This window comes from Sphaeramia orbicularis, chromosome 15 (assembly GCF_902148855.1).
Source record: "Sphaeramia orbicularis chromosome 15, fSphaOr1.1, whole genome shotgun sequence".
Taxonomy (NCBI): domain Eukaryota; kingdom Metazoa; phylum Chordata; class Actinopteri; order Kurtiformes; family Apogonidae; genus Sphaeramia; species Sphaeramia orbicularis.
The window spans coordinates 35,553,454-35,576,975 of NC_043971.1; the positions used below are offsets into that span (position 1 = coordinate 35,553,454).

The 23,522-nt window shown below is 37.2% G+C and overlaps 1 protein-coding gene across 1 annotated transcript in view; it reads left to right on the forward strand.

Moving 5' to 3' along the window:
• LOC115434336 (protocadherin-15-like) overlaps window positions 1-23,522 on the forward strand; it is a 348,357-nt gene that overhangs the window by 56,118 nt on the left and 268,717 nt on the right. The window contains exon 2 of the mRNA XM_030156230.1: window positions 2,855-2,912. The gene's annotated coding sequence lies outside the window, so the exon portion shown is untranslated. The remainder of the gene's footprint in view (window positions 1-2,854; window positions 2,913-23,522) is intronic.

The window sequence follows — 23,522 nt, forward strand, 5'->3', positions numbered from 1 at the left end:
ACTCAACTCTCCACACGCATTTGCAAATAATATTGCTACAATAATGGCCCCATAATCAGCCCTGTGATGAACTGATAAACTGACAAATGTGTCCTGTCAGTAGCAGAAACAGACCTCAGAACTCCTGTCACCCCTCAGATGATTAAGCAGTTCAGAAAATTAGAAAGGAGGTGGTTGGGTCGATATCAGATGTACAAAAAAATGAAGGTTTGGTCCTGATATATCTCCCTTAAGGTGGCCATACACTGTGTGATTATTTCGATCGTTGCACGCAGCTCCATCTCAAACTGTGCGAATCAATCGTAAAGTAAGGCTCACGATTCATGTTCTCACACTGTACATACGATGCTCGTATGCGACCTGACTGCTCACACTGTAGGACCATACACCACAGGACGCACCACACGTTCAAGTGTTGTATCCGGAAATACAACGGTAAAATACCAAGGAATCCGTAAAAGTGCATAGACAATTGTGTATTGGCGTGAGTCACGAAATGGTAGTGCTAAACAAAAACCAATGAGCCGCTTTGGTAACATGTGCCATTATCTGCGGGGAATCAAAAAAGAAGAAAAGACGATGATGTGTTTGGTGCAGGAATTGGTTGTCCAGACGTGGACAGTATGGGCTGTCAATCCTACAGCGGAACTAGAGGTAAGCTGCAAAAACTAAGCTGCACTAGGCCAATAGCCAGCTACTGTTAGCTTGTACGCTACTGTACGCTTCTGTGTTCGCGCATGCACAGTGTGAGAATTTGAGGCACATGGGCTCGTGGCACTGCTTTGACAGTGCGATACTCTCACGAGGAGCGAACAGGATTTCGAACAGCTCCGTTTTCCTTGCGAACACACGATTGCTGGTCGTGAGGTGGTGATGAGGTGTTAATGGCTTCTCCTTACCCCATGTACACTGCACGACGCACGACGCACGATTAGAGGCACATCTGGCCCGATCCCAGAAAGAGTCGCACGAGTGAGAAATCGTCTCTAAAATCGCACAGTGTACGGCTGCCTTTAGCAAAAGCTTCTGCTGCCTAAACATAACCAAAAAAGTTTAACAAGAACCAGCAGATTTTAGAAATCAATATATAGTGTTTTTTTTTTTTTTTCAATAATTACCAAAAAATTTTCGGTCTGTTATCAACATTTTTACCACATGTTAAAGGAGTGATATTTTGCTTTTTTAAATGGAATTATGCATTTTAAAACATTTCCCTGTGTTCTACATAAACTATAAATGCTATGCTTGGGTCTGAATTCTTAATTAATTCAACTCCACAGGTTCCTTTTTTCAACCCTTTTTCTGACTAATGACACCACAAAGGTCGTTTTGAGCACCGGCCCTTTAAATGCACATGACCTCACCCCCTTCCGGGTTGTTGACTGTGCTTTCTGTCCTGTTCAGTCACTTGAGTTTGTTAATACAACTGAACATTTTAGGTGATCGGCTCAAAGTTTGGACATACTTTCAGTTTTTACTACAACCGCTGCTGCTGACAAACAATTATGACGTACTCGGAGAAATATTCATCTGAAGTGTTGACCTTTTATGTGCAAATGATGTGACATAACTAGTTGTAAATGTAACAAATAAAGAGGGAATGAAAACAGGTTGTAGAAATCCACTGCATTTTTGCTGGAATGAATATAAAGATGGCTTTGCAGCACCTGGAGGGTTCAAATTCAAACTTTATGAACTGTTAGGATCCAAATACACAAATAAATGTACCAAAGACTAATAAAAGTGGCAAAATATGGCACTTTTAATTAACAACATTCAATGCATTTGTTGAAATAAATTATAATGCTGGTGGCTAATGTTTAGGACACCATATTTTTGCATCTGACTTTTTGGATGTCATCAGAGTCAAATGTGAAAGTATTGATTAGATATGTGTTCAATATAGAACTGGAGGAACAAGTAAGATAGTAATAAACATAATTTTACCCTAAGATTTACCCTAAGAAGAGACTGTGTTGCTGTTTAAATCAGTACATCTGAAGTACACTCGAGGAAAAAAGAAACGCACCACTTTCATTTTCTCGATCTTATTTTTTTTTTTTTCAGAAATATGACAGTTATTGCAAAATTGCAAACTACAATGAGTTCAGTACTATTCTGAGTCAAAATTAAATGATTGTTTTCCTGGTTGCGGTTGATTGATTCTGATTAACAATAAGAACTGTATTTCTGTATTCCTCACCCATGTCTGCTCATGAGGGAAACTCACAGATGAATTGGACCTCTCCTCAGTTGTGCACAACCATTCCCTATAAAAAGACACCAAAATGGAGCAAAAACACATTTGTCCACAATGTCACAACTACTGCAACCGGAGAGAGATCGGGCCATTGGCATGCTGCAGGCTGGACGGAACAGAATAGTACTGAACTCATTGTAGTTTGCAATTTTGCAATAACTGTCATATATCTGAAAAAGTCGAGAAAATGAAAGTGGTGCGTTTCTTTTTTCCTTGAGTGTATTTCATCACAATGATTTGCTAGATTGCGTTAATCAGATATAACAATAAGCATATTTATGCTAATGCCCATAAAGTTGGAATAAAACCAGACACATTCCTCTGTTTATTCCTGTTTATACACATTGGTAATCAGCTTTGAAAAGGTACAATGATTACATACTGAGTCCCAGTTACACTTTATCTATGGAGAATAAATCACAATGTCACAGCCATTAAAAAAAAAATCTAACTTTATGGGCAACAGTGCATAAATAAATAGTGTTTAAAAGTAATTGCATGACTCTCTAATTGTGTCTGTGAAGATGTTTTAAATTCTTACATAATGAACAGAGTGAGTCTTATTTTTTTTAAAATATTTTTCTTCCTTTTTAGGTCTGCATGAATGTGACTAAAGGGAGACATGAGGTGTGATTGCAGGAACTCAGATCAGGTATTTGCTTTTTAATATCATCTTTCTTAGTTACTGCTTTGAAAGTCTTCATCTGTGCGGGAGTATATGTGCACTGGTGACCTGTGTGTGTGTGTGTTCTATATTCGGCCGTTCGTACTGTGGTTTTTCTCTAGTAGATGAGAGTGGGACATCCTACAGACATACTAAATCAGACAGGACAGACCAGTGAGGTTTTTTAGAGCATTTGCTATGATTTATTGATGCCCCTTAGATGATTCACCCTGACATTTGCTGATGCTTTCTGTCTCTAGCAAATCTCTTGCCATCGCAAAACTGCTTGTTCAGTCCACTTGGTAAATATTTAAGGGATTCCCCATCAGTGTTGACCATTCCCTCGATATCCAGAATCCAAAGGCCTGGCTATGTAACTCCAACCCGTCGTACTCGCACTCTCAGAGCAGGAAGAACGCAAAGTCACAGCCACACAATTGAGTTGTTTTCCTGTGAAATGTGCTTTCCCACTGTTTTTTTTCTTTTTTGAGTTTGTGTTGCTTGTTAAAAGTGTACCATACAGGAGAGTGGTTGACCATGACGGCCTCCATATCTGTTCATTAGAAGCGTTTTTACGTTGTTGAATTCAAGTAAAAAAAAATAGATCGGAGAGAATAGAAAGAATCAAAACAAGCTTAATTGGTTGTTTGTTCGTCATCAGTGCTGTGCGTCATAGGCTACTGGCAAAAGTCGAAGCTATTTCCTCAACTTTTCTCAGTCAACCTTGGTGGATTTCAAACTTTCATGTGTTTTTTTTTTTTGTTTTGTTTTTTTATTTCACAATAAACTGCTGACTGTTGTGAGAAGTCAAGTCTTCAGTTGAGAAGGCCATCACCTATAGCGCTGCAGTCCTGATTGCTTCCTTCATAATCTTGAGTACACAATGTTCTGCAGTTTTATTCAGTATGGATGAATCTATAAGCTGAAGGAGTGGAGTCAGAGAAACTGTTGAATGGGCTTTAAAAAAAATTAAATGTATCAAATGGACAGAGGTAGTTCATTCATTCATTTGTCCATTTTTGGTTGATTTTTTTTTTTTTTTATCGTTAATTTATTCATCTATTCTTTAATTTGTTCACCAGCTATCCTGTCTGCCCCATTATCTGTTCCTGTTTTGGTTCATTAATCCATTCGTCCACTCATTTGTTTATTCACTCATTCATTCACTCATTTGTCTTTTTTTTGTTTTTGTTTGGTTATTTATTTATCTATTCTTTCTTTCATTGATTTGTTCATCTGCCTGCCCATCCCTTCATCCATCAGTCTGTCCACTCATTTGTTCACTCATTCAATCATTCATTCAATCATTTCTTTTTTGTTTTTGTTTGTTCATTTATTTATCTGTTCTTTCTTTTATTCATCTGCCTGCCCATCCCTTTATCTATTCAATTATCCATCCATCCATCCATCCATCCATCCATCCATCCATCCATCCATCCATCCATCCACTCATCTGTCCATCCACTCATTTGTTCACTCTTCATTCAATTATTCATTCATTCAATCATTTGTCTTTTTTGTTTTTGTTTGTTCATTTATTTATCTATTCTTTCTTTTATTCATTTGTTCATCTGCCTGCCCATCCTTTTATCTATTCAATTTTTGATCCATACATCCAGTCATCTGTCTGTCTACTCATTCATTCATTCATTCATTCATTTGTCTTTTTTGTTTTTGTTTGTTCATTTATTTATCTATTCTTTCTTTTATTCATATGTTCATCTGCCTGCCCATCCTTTTATCTATTCAAGTTTTGGTCCATCCATCCATCTGTCCACTCATTTGTTCACTCATTCAGTCATTCATTTGTGGTTTTTTTGTTTGTTTGTTTGGTCATTTATTTATCTATTATTTATTTTATTTATTTGTTCATCTGCCTGCCCATCCTTTTATCTATTCAATTTTTGGTCCATCCATCCATCCATCCATCCAGTCGTCTGTCCGTCCAGTCATTTGTCCGTCCACTCATTCAATCATTCATTCATTCATTCATTTGTCTTTTTGGGGGGGGGCTTGTTTGGTTATTTATTTATCTATTCTTTCTTTTATTCATTTGTTCATCTGCCTGCCCATCCCTTAATCTATTCAATTTTTGATCCATCCATCCATCCACTCATTTGTTCATGGTTTTGTTTAAATACCAGGTCTTAATAACAATAATAATAACTTCAGGTTTTAAAACTTATCCCTTCGAGTACCTCTGTTTCAAGTCGGATACAAAAACAGCGCAGAACTCATAGGTTGATAGTTTGATTCTTTCCTTTCTCTTCCTATCTTCCTTCCTTCCTCTCACTATCTGATCCCCTCAGCCTTCTCCTGCTGTGTCTTTGTTGTGTAAATAGGAAGAAGCCTGAAGTTAAATCTCGAATTTAGTCCACACCTTTGAAGGTAATGGACCCAGTAAAATTCAACAGGCTCACGTGCAGTGCATGAACACAGATCGGCAAAGAACACGCACGAGTCTGCAGACGAATTTGCATTATGAGTCTAAGGAGAACAGAGGACAAGACTCTGATGGGTTAGATGAGGAGGCAGTGGTGCAGGAAGGGGGGGGGGGGTTACAGCCCTATAGGTGCCATACAGTGAACAAAGTGACAGAATAACAGGGAGTGTAGATGGTACTGATGAGGCTGAAAGGACTTCATGCAGTAGTGAGCACATGCAGACAGGCACAGACGGGGGATTGGGATCAGGGGTCGGATATACAGGGCAGCCCAAATGATATTACAGCTGCTGTTGTGTTGGCCTGTATTCAACAAAAGCTCATACCAGAACGAATCTGTGTATCATTCGTCCTTTGCATATTAAATGCGAATCCACAATCAGAAAACGAAAAAAATGACTTACTTCATTATTCATGTACAAATCAAAAAAAGGAGTTGTGTTTCATTCTTTCAATTATACGCACAAATTAAAAATTGGAAATAAGCAAATGGACCAAATGTCGGGTTTTGTGTTGATATTTTTGATATCTTGTTTGGTACAACGTGAAAGTTATTGACTTCTTCGTGTGTTATACAAAGTGGCTTCTACTTAGATTGGCTACCATGGACAAACTGTATTAGACAGAACAACAATACCTCAAAGAATCCTCCTAGAGCGTAAAGCATTTCCTGCCTCTGAATAGCACAAAATTCTCCATTAGCGCAGAACGCTTTAAGACAGTAGTTTCCAACTTTTTTTGGTTCGTGACCCCATTTTAACATCACAAATTTCTGGCGACCCCAGAAATTCAAAACAGAGACTTTTTTTTTTTTTTTTTTTGCTCAAATTAATTTGTTTTAGATCATGTAATAATTTGTTATACTATGTTGCAATAAACATTAATTTTAGACAACGTTTAGTCTGAATAATGTATATTATTATGGACAGAGGCAGAAAAGCCAGGTGTAGATTACTGCACAGAGTGAGAATTTTATTTTCCTTGGTCAGGATATGTACAGTCAGTCCAGCTTGGATTTACAAGGCTGACAATTAATACTGAGCAAACAATAACTCAAACTATGAATTATGAAAGAGCTGCAGCATCTGAAACAGACCACAATGAACATTTAACAGATAAACAGTACCACAGTGCTTCAGTTTCAGCTTCAGAGTTTGTCATGTCCTTTGTGTTGGGATTGTCTCTTTCAACTCACCATATATTTTTTATTAGTACATTGTGTTTTTTATCAATTACTAGAAATTTCAGGCGACCCCATTTGAATTCCAGGCGACCCCATGTGGGGTCCCGACCCCAAGGTTGAAAAACACTGCATTAAGTAGAATACTAGCAAACCCACGACCGTCCAGCTCAACATATGAAGAAGTCAGTAACTTCCGGGTCATACCAAATCGGATATCAAAAATGTCAACATGAAGCCCGACATTTGATCCATTTGCTTATTTCCAATTTTAGAAATGCAAAATACAGAGCAGAGTAGTAGAGTAAATGATGATAAATCACTTAAAGGTGCAGGAGACTTTTGTGACCAATTTTTCATCAAATCTGTAAAACCTCAGTCATAGCCTGAGTATCACAAATCTGTAAGTCTTTCTGCGAATACTCACCTGAATCTCTTACAGCGGCAGCGGCAGCGCGAACCTCCGTTTCCCACAATGCATGTCACAACAAAAAATTCAGAAGATGCCCGAGTTACCTCCTGGCTCTGAATGTAAACACAGGATTTTGTGTATGGTGGTTGGCACTTCGAAATTGTTCACCGTAATACAAGAGATTCAGGTGAGTAATCACAGACAGACTTACAGATTTGTGATATTTAGGCTATGACTATGGTTTTACAGATTTGATGAAAAAACAAAAGTCTCCTGCAGCTTTAAGAAAGGTTAAAAAAAGTCATTTGGGAACTGCCACAGAAGCAGCACTGGGTCTTTATGGGTTAAACTGATAGTTGTTGAAGAAATGAGAAGCTACTGTCTGCATCTGTTAGAGTAAAATAACTTGTATTTGAAACATAATCATTGGAGTCACTGCTCAGTGGAACAGTGCTTGGATAAATCCAGGAGGGGAAAACATGGTAGATCATTAGCTGGATTTAAATTCTGAGATTCTGATTTGGAATCGACCTAAAACCTGATTTTGTGGTGCACATCATTCTACCTGTTTGAATACACGACTCCTCTTCACTATTTTACTAGAGAAGATAAATCAGGGAAAGCTTTTCTGTCTTTTCTTTTTTTGTCCTCTTAAATTCTAAACAAATGCATTTTGGCTTCATTTCATGAAATCACTTTTCTTATTGTTGTCTCTCATTGTCCGTTCCTTTTTAGGGGATTTCTATCAGACTAACAGAGAGAAACAAAAGCGGACCTTTGAGATGATCCAATCCAATGCAGCTCTACGGCTTTACTGTAACACTAATATAATCTCCCTCATCACTCAAGCCCCTAAAGCATTTCCCTGAAAAAGGAGTAATCAGAGTGCATAGTTTACCCTCTATGGTGTATCACATCGGTTAATGGGATGTTTAAATCTGTGACATGTTTACGACTGTTGTTCCCTTCATCTCCAGTTCTATTCTGATGTTTCCAGTAAACACAATGTAAACAGCAGTTCAGATAGACTGTGCTAACAGACAGTGTCATGTGTGTTTGTGTGTGTTTTGTGAGAATGTGTCTTATATGATGGAACCTGTATTGTATTTACTCTTTACAGACACATGGATTTAACCAGGTCACATAAACACAGATACAATACTTGGATGCAGTGCTCCCTGTAGAATTAAGTTATCTGTAAATACTGCTTTTCCCTTTACATTGAAGGTTATTTGACTTCTGTTCAGTGTGTTGCCAAGGTTTTGTTGTCTTTTCAGATGTCTGGTAGAAGTATAGTGTCTATAGTTGTTTTCTAAGTCATCCTGATTTTTTTTTTATTTTTTTATTGCAATTTCTAGATCAGTGGCAGTAAACGAAATATTCACATTTCTTTTAACAATGGGTGGAATTTTGGGGCACAACTATTATAGCTCAGTCAAATTTTTTTTTTTTTTTTTTCTTATAATACACCATATGCATGATCAGTGTCAATATTTAATACCACAAGGATGGATAGATGGATTTATTTCAAACATGCAAAGAAACAAAATAAAACAAAACAAAGCAAAATAAGACAAAAACAAAATAACATTTAAATGAACAGAATTTATCTTCAAGTACGTGCAAGTCTAAATTTTGCATGGTCAAAAAGGAGTAGGAAGAAGTATAAACTTATTTAATCCAATCGCTCAAGTGCTTTTACACATTTATCACTAACTTAATACAAGAATCAAATAATACATTTTTCCTAATTTTAGCATTCAACCACAACAAATATGTAATACAGCAATTGAATTATACACAACAGTAGGTTCATGGCAGTATAATCATACAAACAGACTCAACAATTCAACAGTTTTCTTCAATATTATTATTATTATTATTATTATTATTATTATTATTATTATTATTATTATTATTATTATCTCCATACTGAATTTGTTCCACAGTTTTACTCTACAGATGGTGATACAGAATATATGAGTATTGCAGTAAGCTATTCTTTGCTTTATACATTATTTGAATAGTTTTAATCTCCACAAGGTCAATGAGTTTTAAGGTTTTAGATTGTAAAAATAGTGGATTTGCTTTCACTAGATAGATGGATAGATAGATGGATGTACTTTTATGTATCCAAAACTGGGAAATTACAATGTAGCAGCAGCATGACACTTATACAATAACAATAGAGTACTACAGCAAACACCAGTAAAATAAAAAAAAAAGAAGTACAGCACAAGAGCAAATGCTGTACACTAAATTAGAAGTATAAAAACATCTGGGTAGAATCTGGATAATAGCTGTAATGTGCTGAAAGAGAACTGTAAGGTGCAAAACAAGTTGAAATGTTCCAAATGGGAAGGTGCAAAATGACATTTAAGTGCAAATGGATTTATGAGCAGAGACATCAGATGGAGGTGAGTTATTATGGAGTGAGATAGAATGTGGCAGGAAACATTTCCTGTATCTGTCCATTTGACAGTGGAGCTGCAACAGTCCTTTTTGAGAAGGTGCTCCGCTGTCTGTCCAGTGTGGTGGAGAGGGTGCTCATCATCGTCTGTGATGGAGATCAGTTTTTTAAGTGTCCTCCTCTCCACCACGGTCTGAAAATGGTCCAGTCTCAGACCCATTACAGAGCCAGCCGCCTTCATCATTTTATCTAGTCTGTTGGTGTCACTTGCTCTGATGCTGCTACCTCAACAAACAACCGCAAAGAAGATGGTGCTGGCCACAACAGACTGGTAGAAGGTCTCCAGTATCTTGTTGTATACATTGAAGGATCTGAGCTTCCTCAGACAGTAGAGTCAGCTCATCCCCTTCTTGTACACAGCCTCAGTGTTGGATTTCCAGTCCAGTCTGTTGCTGATCACCATCCCCAGGTATTTATAATATGTTCAAGTGAAGTTGCACCCTTTCCACTGTGCTTTAGCAGTGATTCTCAACTGGTGGGTCGCGATCCAAAAGTGGGTCGCAAACCCATCTTCTGATGTCTTTGTCTGGGGAAAAAAACAAATTTCAGAAAGTAATCCTGTGCTATTTTTTATAGAACTGAGTGCCATCCATTCACACTCCCCAACAGTAGGTGGCGGTAATGCGCTGTAATGCTAATTAACACCAGACATTTCACAGCATAAAAGAAGACCCAAAAGTTTCGATTCAAATCATGGCAAAACAAAGGTATGGCAACTACTACATCAGATATGGTTTTACCTACATCGAGGACAAAAACTTCAGTGAGTTTAATGCTTGAATAAGTGACTGAATTGAGTGTATTCTTTAGTTTTGGTTATAATGTACCTTATGTAATGTGGGAATATTTCCATATTTAGCATCACCACCCACTGTTTACTTTGGCTTATCATTAAACAAGTCTTCTGTCTGTCATCCTGTGATATTCTGTATTTTCTAAGGATCAAAACAAACCATCCCTTCTTTAATTAAATTAGGCTTTAGGTAGAATCAATTGGTGTGTGATCTGATAGATATGTCAAGTCATTTATAATAGAAGAAAATATCAACATATTTGTTTGGTTTGCAAATTTCTGTCTGTTTTCTAATTCTGATTGTCATTTAGACTGATTTATACTGAGATCTGTACAAAGTGAATAGTGGTCAAATTAACAATTAACACAATTAAGTTATAAAACCAGATGACCAATACACAACATGATTAAACATCGACACATACTGAAGAGACTTACTATAATAAATTACATCATTATTTGCTAGAAATAGTTTATGGATAAATTTGACCCATTTGGTCATTTAATGCCCACAGGTTGCTATATACGCATATAACAACTTGTGGCAGTTTTAGTATTGGATGATTTCGTTGATTTATTTCAGTTTGTATTGAAATCCATAATGTAAAGCTATGGCTTTTACACCTATTCAACTGTTTTGTGTTAAAGCTGCCGGCATTAATATTTACAAAAAGTATGTGTTCTTTTTTCTTTCCCATTTCGATTTGATAAATAGTTATATTCATTCATCACATTAAAAACATATTTTTTACATTTATTTTTAATAATAAATGATTAAATTGAACCACAGATCCTCAAATTCTTGTCAAAGCCGTTCCACAGCTTTACCCCTTCAGCAGATACGTCTACATTATGTATTGGTCCTGATTTTTCTTTCTTTGTTTTTGACACATTTCTGTTCCTTCCAGTTCATAATGACTCAGACAAGTACTTATGCTGTTTGGAAGTAAATGATTTAGTGCTTTATACATTATCTGTGCAATTTTAAAATCAATCATGAAGTCATGAAATTTTAATGCATGTAAATGAAAAAAATATTGTATTGGTTGTTGCATAATAATCTGATCGATTTACAACTCTTACTGCTCTCCCCTGTAGCATAAGAATTGGATTAGTGCTGGATTTGTGTGTGTTTCCCAAAAACCTCCACACACAGTTTATTTTACAAGTGAAGAAGTCATGGCTTGTATTAAAAAAAAAAAAAAAAAAAAAAAATTAAAGAAATATCAAGTATTGTGTGAAACAGCTGGCCAACATCCAAAGGGCTGTCACTTCACATTTCAGCTCAGTCTTTAAGATGAGTGAAACATATTAAAAGTAATTAGAAAGGTGAAAGTTTGGTCATGTCGGGAGCTGCAGAGACATCTTCAGTGCCTCTGGACAGCTTGTGGGTAGACTAACTTAGGATGCCTCCTCTGTTTAACTACAGATTTTCAGTCTTACACGTAATCATTTTTTAAATTTTATTTTTAAAGTTGTTTTGTCTTTTAACCCTTTCATTCATGAATTATGAGAACCTTGGCCAAGATTTTTTTTCCCCAAGTATTTTTATTCCTCTTTAGGCATGAAAAAACAATGCAAATGAATTTTTTTAAAATTAACCTATTTTTCATGGAGTTACAAAAATGTCCACTCATTTGGACACCATGTGTTTAAGTTTTGAAGCAAAGAAACATGTACTTAAAACTCATCATCAGAAATTGATATACTGTGTGAAAACTATGAAATAAAAACATTTTTCTTGCAGCTAATCTGATGTTTTCTCACATTTTAACATACTCTGATACTAGTTATTACTCGCTTCATGGAGATAATATGCGAAAAAAATGCGTAAGAAAACTGTTAATTACAGTCTAATTACAATTAGTAATTGATTTACACTCAAACATGTTACTGGGTCAAAACGCAGTAATGTCCCGTCAGAGAGCGCACTTTAATTTATTGCCATTCCAACATTTTTTTCAATATAAAGTAGCTTCTTGTTATGGATAATCCCTTATGGTCCAACTAAAGCAAAATTAATTAAAAAGTAAAAATGTGGGTCATTTAGCAACACTGATCTGTCAAATTGTCTCTAAAATGTCCCGTCAGAGAGATTTCGAATACCGTGTTTTGACCCTACTGCAGATCAGGTTTATCAAGAACAGGAAAGCGTCCACTGCGTTGGTTGATATGCAAATAAAACAACAAAACCCATGAATATAGAAGAGAACAGCTGTAGAATAGCTGTCCACTGTAGTGACCAGTATGCATGAAAGGGTTAATCTATTCTTGTATTTTACTCTGTTATTTTGTTTTTTATTTATTTTTCTGTACAGCAATTTGGTCAACTGTGGTTGTTGTAAAGTGCTTTGCAAATAAAGTTGGATTGGATTGGACAGTCTTTTCTTGCAAAATGAGCTTTTAAATTGACAGACATCACATGTGGAATTGAAGGCATTCTACAAATGGGATCCATATTTGTCATTTACAGTACAGTATGTTATTTAGGATAACTAGGCTGCCTTTGGTTTACATTTGTGCTATCTTGAGTGGTTTCTACCTTATATTTGTTGTTGTAAAAGGAGCAATGTTGCTTTGTTTGGAAGGGATTATGGAACGTGGAAGGGCTCTTTAAGTGTATGAACGGAAAAGAGAGTTCAGTTGTATTTGTGTATTGAAAAATGGATCAGCTCATATATCAGTGGGTGGAGTGGCATCATCTCTAAGCCGCCAAGAAATCAAATGATAACAACTTAGAGTTGATTAATACACTGAACAAAAATATAAATGCAACACTTGTTTTTGCTCCCATTTTTCATGAGTTGAACTCAAACATCTAAATCTTTATTATGTACACAAAAGGCCTATTTCTCTCAAATATTGTTCACAAATCTGTCTAAATCTGTGTTTGTGAGCACTTCTTTGCTGAGATAATCCATCCACCTCATAGCTGTTTCATATCAAGATGCTGATTCGACAGCATGATTATTGCGCAGGTGTGCCTTAGGCTGGCCACAATAAAAGGCCACTCTAAAATGTGTAGTTGTATTGTATTGGGGGGTCCGGGGGTCAGAAAACCAGTCAGTATCTGGTGTGACCACCATTTGCCTCACACAGTGAAACACATCTCCTTCACATGCAGATGAAAAGTAGTTATTTTTACTAATTCTGGCATATTTACATAGGTGTGTTTTTATACAGCAATGTTCATAAATGTGCATTGTTCGTATTAAATAAACCAATAAATAAATAAATAAATAAATAAACTAGAAGCACTCGGAGAGCACAGACCTCCACCAAGGCAGATCAGTGCCCTGGATTTGGATGAAAATTTCAGGAAATGTTGATACTGGCACAAGGAACAAATGATTACATTTTGGTGGTGATCGGGGGTGTGGGGGCCACTGATCTGCCTTGGCGGAGGTCTGCGCTCTTCAAGTGCTTTCCTAGAAAAAACAGTGCAGATCTCCGCCAAGGCAGATCAGTGCCCCCCCACCCCCAATCACCACCAAAATTTAATCATTTGTTCCTTGTACCAGTATCAACATTTCCTGAAATTTTCATCCAAATCCGTCCATAATGTTTTGACTTATCTTGCACAAAGACAGACAGACAAACAGACAAAAATCGCCAACAAAAACATAACCTCCTTGGTGGAGGTAATAAAAGAGTTGATCAGGTTGTTGATTGTGGCCTGTGGAATGTTGGTCCACTTCTCATCAGTGGCTGGATATTGGCAGGAACTGGAACATGCTGTCGTATACATAGATTCAGAGCATCCCAAACATGGGTGACATGTCCAGTGAGTATGCTGACCATACAAGAACTGGGAGGTTTTCAGCTCCCAGGAATTGTGTCCAGATCCTTCAACATGTGGCCATGCGTTATCATGCTACAACATGAGGTGATGGTCGTGGGTGAAACAGTGGGCCTCAGGATCTGGTCACTGTATCTCTGTGTATTCAACATGCCATCAATAAAATGCACCTGTGTTTGTTGTCCATAACATACACCTGCCCATACCATAACTTCACCGCCACCATGGGCCACTACATTCATAACGCTGACATCAGCAAACCACACCATAAACACTGTCTACCATCTGCCCTGTACACTAAAAACCAGAGTTCATCTGTGAAGAGAACACCTCTCCAAAGTGCCAGACGCCATCGAATGTGAGCGTTTGCCCACTCAAGTCAGTTACGATGACAAACTGCAGTTAGTTCAAGACCCCGATGAGGATGATGAGCATGCAGATGAGCTTTCCTGAGACAGTTTCTGACAGTTTGTGCAGAAATTCTTTGATTATGCAAAGTGATTGTTGCAGCAGATGTCCGGGTGGTGATCTCAGATGATCTTGGAGGTGAAGATGTTGGATGTGGAGGTCCTGGGCTGGTGTGGTTACACGTGGTCTGCGGTTGTGAGGCCGGTTGGATGTACTGCCAAATTCTCTGAAACCCTTTTGGAGACGCCTTATGGTAGAGAAATGAACATTCAATTCACGGACAACAGCTCTTGCTGTGTGTTAAAACTGCACATTTTAGAGTGGCCTTTTATTGTGGCCAGCCTAAGGCACACCTGAGCAATAATCATACTGTCTAATCAGCATCTTGATATGAAAGGTGGATGGATTATCTTGGCAAAGGAGAAGTGCTCACTAATGCAGATTTAGACAAATTTGTGAACAATATTTGAGAGAAACAGGCCTTTTGTGTACATAGAAAAAGTCTTAGATCTTTGAGTTCAGCTCATGAAAAATGGGAGCAAAAACAAGTGTTGTGTTTATATTTTTGTTCAGTGTATGTTAACTGTCTAAAGTCTATAAAAAGATATAAGTTCATGAATAGGTTAATGTTCTCACCTGTTACTAGGTTTGCAGAAAAAAGCTTTTGTTGTTATTGTCATTTATATCAGAGTACAGTGTATAGCAAATATTTCCCATGTTTCATTGGCCATTTAATCAGTAAATACTAGAGCTGTAAATTAAAGTTAATATAAAAGATTTGTTAGTGGATTGAAGAAAATTAAAGTTAATATTATTTTGTTTAGGGCGACACGGTGGTGCAGTGGTTAGCACTCGTGCCTCACAGCAAGAAGGTCCTGGGTTCGATTCCAACACCAGTCGACGGGGGGTAGGACCTTTCTGTGTGGAGTTTGCATGTTCTCCCCATGTCTGCATGGGTTCTCTCCGGGTACTTCGGCTTCCTCCCACCATCCAAAGACATGCACTAATAGGTTAATTGGTTAATCTAAATTGCCCATAGGTGTGAATGTAAGTGTGATTGTTTGTCTCTATATGTTCAGCCCTGCGATGAACTGGCGACTTGTCCAGGGTGTACCCCGCCTTCGCCCCTATGTAGCTGGGATCCAAGCGACCCCCGTGACCCTAGTGAGGATAAAGCAGGTTCAGAAAATGAATTATTTTGTTTACTTCCTGTTCCTGCTCATATATGTCTTTTGTGTTTAGAGCAGTAATGCCTTGAAATAAGCTGATAGTAAACACTTGTTTTCTGTTTGAGTCCTGGCTTTGCATTTTCAGTGCTCTCTCTCTCTCTCTCTCTCTCTCTCTCTCTCTCTCCCTCTCTCTCTCATCATATGAACACACTGGTCTGTCTCAGTAACGGACTGAATTCACAGTAGACTGTACAGAGTGAAGCATATTAATCATTTCAACAAAATACAATATGTTTCCACCAGTGAGTTTTCATGACCTTTATAGTTTTATTGTCATTAAAAGTAGGAAAATCTGTTAATCAAAGATAAAACAATGCTACAAAGGGTTTCATTTTATATATATATTTGAATTTATTCTACATTAATTCTGGGATTTTTACATCAATTATGATAAGCTGATACATGCCATTCCTTTTTTAATGGATTGGCAGCTCTAGTAAATACAGTGGGCCTGTTTCAACACTGCCACATTGTCATTCTGCTGGTGTTACTGCAGCTACTTGCAGCTCTCCAGTTCAGAGCAGTCATCATTCATAAGGTGATTCACCAACTTGTTGACAGTTCATTCAAACATCAGGAGAATGCAGGACTATTGTGATGCTGCTGCTGCTTCTTTTACAGCAGATGTATTTAGAACAAACTTAATTTTTCTCCCACAGATGAGTAACAGTTATCAGCATTACCTTCAAAAGTGATTGAAGTCATTGGTTTAGCTACACTATATGGACAAAAGTATTCGGACAACAGGGGTCTTAGCTACAAAACAATACTGACAATAGTTTTCTATAGTTTAATATAGTTGTGATCGATATCATTGCATTGGTTAGTTTTGTTTAAGTTGATGTCTTTACTTCCAAAATGCCTCAGATATGTTTTTTTAACTTAATTTATCTCAACATTTTTAATTTTATTATTATTATTTTTATCCATGACTATGTTTCTAAGTGTTCTATCTCTAAATTAGTAAAATATCTTTCATGCTCTGACTATAAATAATGTTTCCATCTCAAATCAGCATGAACAGGACATCTGACGAGCTGTAGCCATGATGTTTCCCAACATTTTTGTTCATATAGTTTATAATCATTAATATTTCCTTAATGTTTAATGGGGGATTTGTCTTCATAAGTGAGATTTGAGGAAAGTAGATGGTCAGTTGTGGTAGAAAATTATTATTTACAATCAGAGCATGAAAAATATTTTAGACATTTAAAGGTAGAATATTTAAAATCATGGTCATGGATAAAAAAATAAAAAAAAATCATTATTGAGAGAAATTAAGTAAAAAAAAAAAAACATCTGAGGCATTTTGGAAGCAAAGATAACAATTTAGACAAAACCAATGCAATGATATTCATCATAATATGTAACTATATTCTGATATTTATCATTATTGTTTTGTAGCCCAGACCTCTGTTAGAAAAGAAACACCTGGATTCAACGTGTCCCATTACTTTTGTCCATATAGTGTACCTGTGTAGATTTTACCCCTTGTTTCAAATAAATGAACAGATCATTTTCATACAAAAAGTAACCAGTTCCTCTTTATATTGAATGATAGAAATATATCTGCAATGTCGGTTCATTAACTTGTGCAAGGTGACAGGGGATATTCAGGAGCAGCAGACTCTGACAAGTAATAAAATGGAATTCTTGCAGCGAAGCCCAAAGCTGTGATTAGGCCCAGATTCTAATGCACTTCATTTGCTGCTCATCTGACAGCTGTCTGTCCCCCGTCGTTTGCTTCTAGTGTATCTAGTGCATGTAGTAATGGTGGAATTCTTGAAAATGGCCCTACTTTTCCACCATCATTTCCAATCTCTGCAGCATCACCTCTGCCTGAACGTCGGCCAGGGGTTTGTAAATGTCTGAAATTAGAGAAAGCAGAAAAGAACAGTGCTGGGGAATGAACATGTAGCTGCCACTTGGCGTGACTGCAGCTGCAAATGACAGAGTGGATCCACAGAGGAGGTGTGTGTTCCTCTGATGGCTCCTATACCTGTGAAAAAAAGTAAAGTCTACATTTAGTACATTGTAAAGTAATTACATTTGGCTTGTACTAATACACATACAGGGCGACACGGTGGTGCAGTGGTTAGCACTCGTGCCTCACAGCAAGAAGGTCCTGGGTTCGATTCCAACACCAGTTGACGGGGGGTGGGACCTTTCTGTGTGGAGTTTGCATGTTCTCCCCGTGTCTGCGTGGGTACTCTACGGGTACTCTGGCTTCCTCCCACCATCCAAAGACATGCACTAATAGGTTAATTGGTTAATCTAAATTGCCCATAGGTGTGAATGTGAGTGTGATTGTTTGTCTCTATATGTCAGCCCTGAGATGAACTGGCCACTTGTCCAGGGTGTACCCCGCCTTCGCCCCTATGTAGCTGGGATAGGCTCCAAGCGACCCCCGTGACCCTAGTGAGGATAAAGCGGGTTCAGAAAATGAATGAATAATACACATACTTTATTACGGTGTTTTTCAGATGGGGTCACCTGAAATTTATAGTAATTGATAAGAAAAAAAAACCAAAAAAACAACTCATCTAATCCAGTGTTTTTCAATGTGGGGTCGCCTGGAATTCAAATGGGGTTGCCTGAAATTTCTAGTAATTGATCAAAATTAAGAAAAACTTAAAAAAATATATTTGTTGAGTTGAGAGAGACAATCACAATACATAAGACATGACAAACTGTGAAGCTGAAACTGAAGCACTGTGGTACTGTTTATCTTTCAAATGTTCATTGTGGTCGGTTTCAGATGCTGCAGCTCTTTCATAATTCATAGTTTGAGTTATTGTTTGTTCAGTATTTATTGTCAGCCTTGTAAATGCAAAATGGACTGAGTGTACATATCCTGTCCAAGGAAAATAAAATTCTCACTTTGTGCAGTAATCTACACCTGGATTTTCTGCCTCTGTCCATAATAATATGCTTTATATAGACTAAATATCATCTAAAATGATCATTTATTTGCAACATAGTACAGCAAACTATTACAATTTTAGCAAAAAAAAAAAAAAAAAAGTCTCTGTTTTGAATGTCTGGGGTCACCAGAAATTTGTGATGTTAAAATGGTGTCATGAGCCAAAAAAGGTTGGGAACCACTGCTTTATTATATTATACTTTTTTATTGACATGATTGAAGTCAGCTTTATAGCAGTAGTCAAAGATTTATTGTTTGCAAACATATTGGTCAGTTCATATGTCCGTCTGTCTGTTTGTCTGTATGTGCTCTGCGGTCACATTTCAAACATTATTCATATCAAACCATGACCAAATGATTTGCCATGGTCTCTAGTCGATTTGATTAGGTTTTGTCAATAATAGTTCAAAGTACAGCTGAGATATAGGCTAAAGTTGGGGTCAAGCTCCTAATTTGCATATTCAGAAAACGGCTTCTATGTTGAAAACTAAGACGGATATCAACTAACTTTATCGACTTTTAGGAAGTCCGATATGACCTTTCATTTGGTACCAATTTTTTTTTTACCTTGGATGACCTTGGATGAGGTCATGATTTTCAAGATACAAAATTTTCGCCCGCAACTCTTTCCATTTTGTAGATAGAGAAAAACAACTAGTACTACGTTATAACACATGAAAAAGTAGGAAATGACATATTGTTTTGTTTTTCTGTATTGTTTCCCGTTTCAGAGTTATGGCAGAAAATATCGCTATTTCTGGCACTTTCTTGCAATTTCCATTGACTTGTGACTTTGGAACTATTTAAGATAGGAGAATACAACTTCTACCACACTGTTCAGCTTGGAAAAGTAGGAAATAGTGTTCTTTTAGTTTTCCACTATCACTTTGTGTATCGGTGTATTTTCATGAAATGTTGGCAGATATCGAGTAACATAGTATTATCGACTAATCAGAAGTCACATATTGCCTTTCATTTGGTGCCAATTTTGTTGACCTGTGATGATCTTGAAAGGTCAAACTCAAGGTCATGGTTTTCACAGTAACAAATTTTTTACTGTGACTCCCTCAATTTGGCAGATAGAGAAAAACGACTAGTATCAGGTTATAAAGTGTGAAAATATAGGCCAATGTTGTTTGTCAAAGGCCTCTGGCAAGTGCACTACCTATGGCAGTTTCATTTATTTATTTAATACTTTTTTTTAAAGAGCTAGAGTGTAAAATTTAAGTGAATTTATTTGCATACATGTTATATTCAAAATTAACCCATAAATATCCAAATATCCACCTGTGACCAAAAGCATCTACTGATCTAAACAGTTTAATACCTGTTGATCCACTAATCCCATCAATACATGTAAATAATTGGTGTAAAATCCAGTTTGTCATCTTTTCATAGTCATCAGATATGACCCATTTTGGACGTTCAGAGGCTCTGTACTGAACGTGGAAACACCGTCACCTTCTACAACACTGATTCACCAGTAAAACCCATGGAGTTGGATCAATGACAGTGGATGGAGACACTGGGTTTATGTTCAGTTCATGATATATTTACTGAAAAAGTCACATTTTCTCCATTTCTAAAATAATAACCCTCAACTTTAAACTGGGCTTTTATGAACATCTACACGATCAATAAATGAAATATAGGAAAATACATGATCTTTACTGGAAACACACAAAATAAAGAGGATAATATTACAATAAATGGCGATAAATCAGGAAAGGTTAAATATAGAAAGAGAAAAAATAATTTGGGAATTGCTATAAAAGTAGCACTGGGTCTTTATGGGTTAATGTTAATTACCTTCATTCCAGTGGAGGAATTTAAGTATCTTGGGGTTTTGAGTGGAAGATCAAGAGGAAGAAGGCCTGTTGTGGTGAAGAGGAAAATGAGCCAAAAAGATGAAGCTCTCAATTTCCTACCCTCACCTGCGGTCACAAGCTGTGGGTAGTGATTGAAAGAACAAGATTGTGGATAAAAGCAGCGGAAATGGCTTTCCCTCACATGGCCCCTCCATGTCAGAGGGAGCCAGTTGAGGTGGTTTTGGTATGATGGATGGATGGATGGATGGATGGATCTACCAATGGAGTGGGTTACCTCCCTTTTGCTTTTCATTTGGTTGTAATCTGAAGCTTCACCACTCAATTCTACAACAGATTTATTATTTACATTTTGTGGACAGTTTGACTTCTTCAGTGTTTTGTTTTGGGGGTTTTCTTACTGTTTGCTGCAGCTGTGACAGATTCAGCCATCTGTATAGTGGCTGCAGAGGTCAAGGACATTGTTCAGAGCAAGGGACTTGTAAGGCTTTCATTTTGTGGTCCCTCTTTCTGTTTCTCTGTATCTTCCACTATGTCTTTTTTTTGTTTGTTTTTATTAGCCTCATCGTATCTCCTATTAGCATCTATGTCCTTTATCTCCCACATCTTATCTGCGGTGCCAGACACAAGTAATAGCAATTCAACAGAAAGACGTAAAGAGACTCACAGCGCTGTAAGGACAAGGAGAGAAAGTGTAAGACACAAAACAGATCCATCAGCCTCTGTTGGTGACATTAATGCTTTATATTTGCACAGATGTTTTATGTATGCGTCCATTTTTCTATCTGCAAAATCGAAACAAACTGTGCAAAACTTTGCTTTTACTTATTAAATATTAACCATGTAATGATCATAAAGGACACTGTTTGGCAAGGAAAGCCAATAGAATAGAATAGAATAGAATAGAATAGAATAGGCTTCCTGATCATTACACAGGTTGTGCTGTAAAATTAAAGGTGTTCTCTGCCAGCGACAGTGCATTTACAACCAGTGGTGTAGTGGTCACTGGAAAAGTGGGTATACTCTCAATTTTTTTTTTTTTTTTTAAGTATTCCAGAAAAATGCCCTGTTTTAGAAACAGTGACATGTAAGACTAAATCTGTCAGTAGTATTTGCTCAGTATTGTAAAATTATCATGACTTGATCAGGAGCAGTTTGTAGGTATTACTGGTCACACAAGCAGCTGCATGAATGTAAATGTATTCAACATGAGCCAAACACAAGATAGCATTAGCTTTTCATAACGTTAGCCTACTCACACAGCTGAACTATTGGTGACAAAATCTGTTCTCTAAATGTGCAGTCATATGGGCGGTAGTTTAAAACAGTGACTCATTCTGAAACCACCTTAAAACTTACCACAGAATTATGTATTCCATGAAAGCAGGCTCTTTCGATATGTGTCACTCATTACAAAGACGTTTATTCTGCCTTTCTTGTTCACATTTCCAACAATCGCGTATCTTTCAATGGGACGTGCAGTGACCTGTCAATCAACTGAGGTGGCACTAGCACCTGAGGTGTCCAAACCAGAGGTGGCCAGCGCTAGTTAGCAATATTTTCCTTGGCATGACCCGCCCTACTCTGCCTCTGATTGGCTCATCACTCCTCATGCCTAATATTAGCCAATCTAATCAGTGAAGGCAGTGAGAACTAGCCAATTAGAAGCAGAGTAGGGCGGGTCATGGCTTCACCATCCTAAGGAGAAAACATGGGAAATTTAGCTCACAGATACAACTGAATGGTGCACATTTGGGGGGATTTAGAAGTGGTTATACGCAATGCTGACTGAAAAATAAGTAGGTGTACCCTGGACTACGCCACTGCTTACAACTAATAACAACACAATAAAATACAGATATATATTAAAAAATATAAAATAGTGTGCAGTAGAAATATGTGCAACTTTGAGATATACTGTATAAAAGGGTAGATTAAAAAAAATAATAAAAGCAGTGTTAAAAAAAGTTCAAATATAACAATAAAGAAAGATGAATTTCTGTCTTTACTTGGAACAGACAATGAAGTTATCCATTTATGTATGTAAAGTTTACATACATAAATGGATAACTTCATTTACATTGTAAACACATGTTCTGTGTGGTGTTGTTGCACATTACAGTGAGGTATGATGTGTATAACAGTCCACACGGCCCAGGAGAAGAAAGAAGCATACGTGCAGTACTTGATAGTAACATTAAAGCACATTCGAAATAACTTGCCAGCACCTCTCTGATCCACACTTTTCTTCAGCTAATGTCTCTTTTCACTGTCTTTTGTATCAGCTTTTACAGTCAAAGATGCCCTGCTGTTTCTGTGTGCAACTTGACAACTATTAGTGTCTCTTGGTGTCTTTGCAAAGCACTCATTTTAGCTCTTAATTGCTCGTAGCTGGTGCAAACTGTCATGTTCTGACAGATAATAAGTTCCCATTTTGAGCTAGTCCAGTTTCAAAGGCCCTGCTGTCCTATCTGAGAAGTCAACCTCTCTTGCAGGTGCTAATGGAGTCTCTGGAGGTCTGGTTGCCCCTGGTCGTAAAAGTAATAACCTGTGGTAGCTGTCAAAAGAGCTCTCTCCCCAAGGTTGGCAAGGTGCACTCAGAAGAGAAGAATAGGCAGGAAGGGAGAGGGGGAAACAGTAAGAAAGAACATTTTCATTACAGCCCTTGGTGTCGGTTTCTAAAGCTGGTGAAATTCCTAGTCACAGATCTGGTGCCACTGCGCTCACCCCAATGTGTTCCACTTATCAAACCCTTTAACTTCTTCTACACTAAGCTCATGTGACATCTTGTGACTGTCATGTTCACGCAGCTTCACAAAAAGAAGAGAGAATTACAAAAAGTATTAAAAAATAATCTTTTTTTTAATCATTAATAGAAATCATACTGATAATGGGATCATTTTGAGAATAAACTCAAAGCAGCTTTAGTTTTACTCAACTTGTTCATGCTCTTTTAGTTTTTTCTTTTTTATCAGGAACACCCTCATGTATCCTTCCATGTCTATACATCCTGTTGCACCACTCATGGATTTACCACTCTAAAAGCTTTTTCACACTCAGAATGATTTTTCATGCAGAAAGCTCAGACAGCAATAAAATATAAATTGACTCAAGG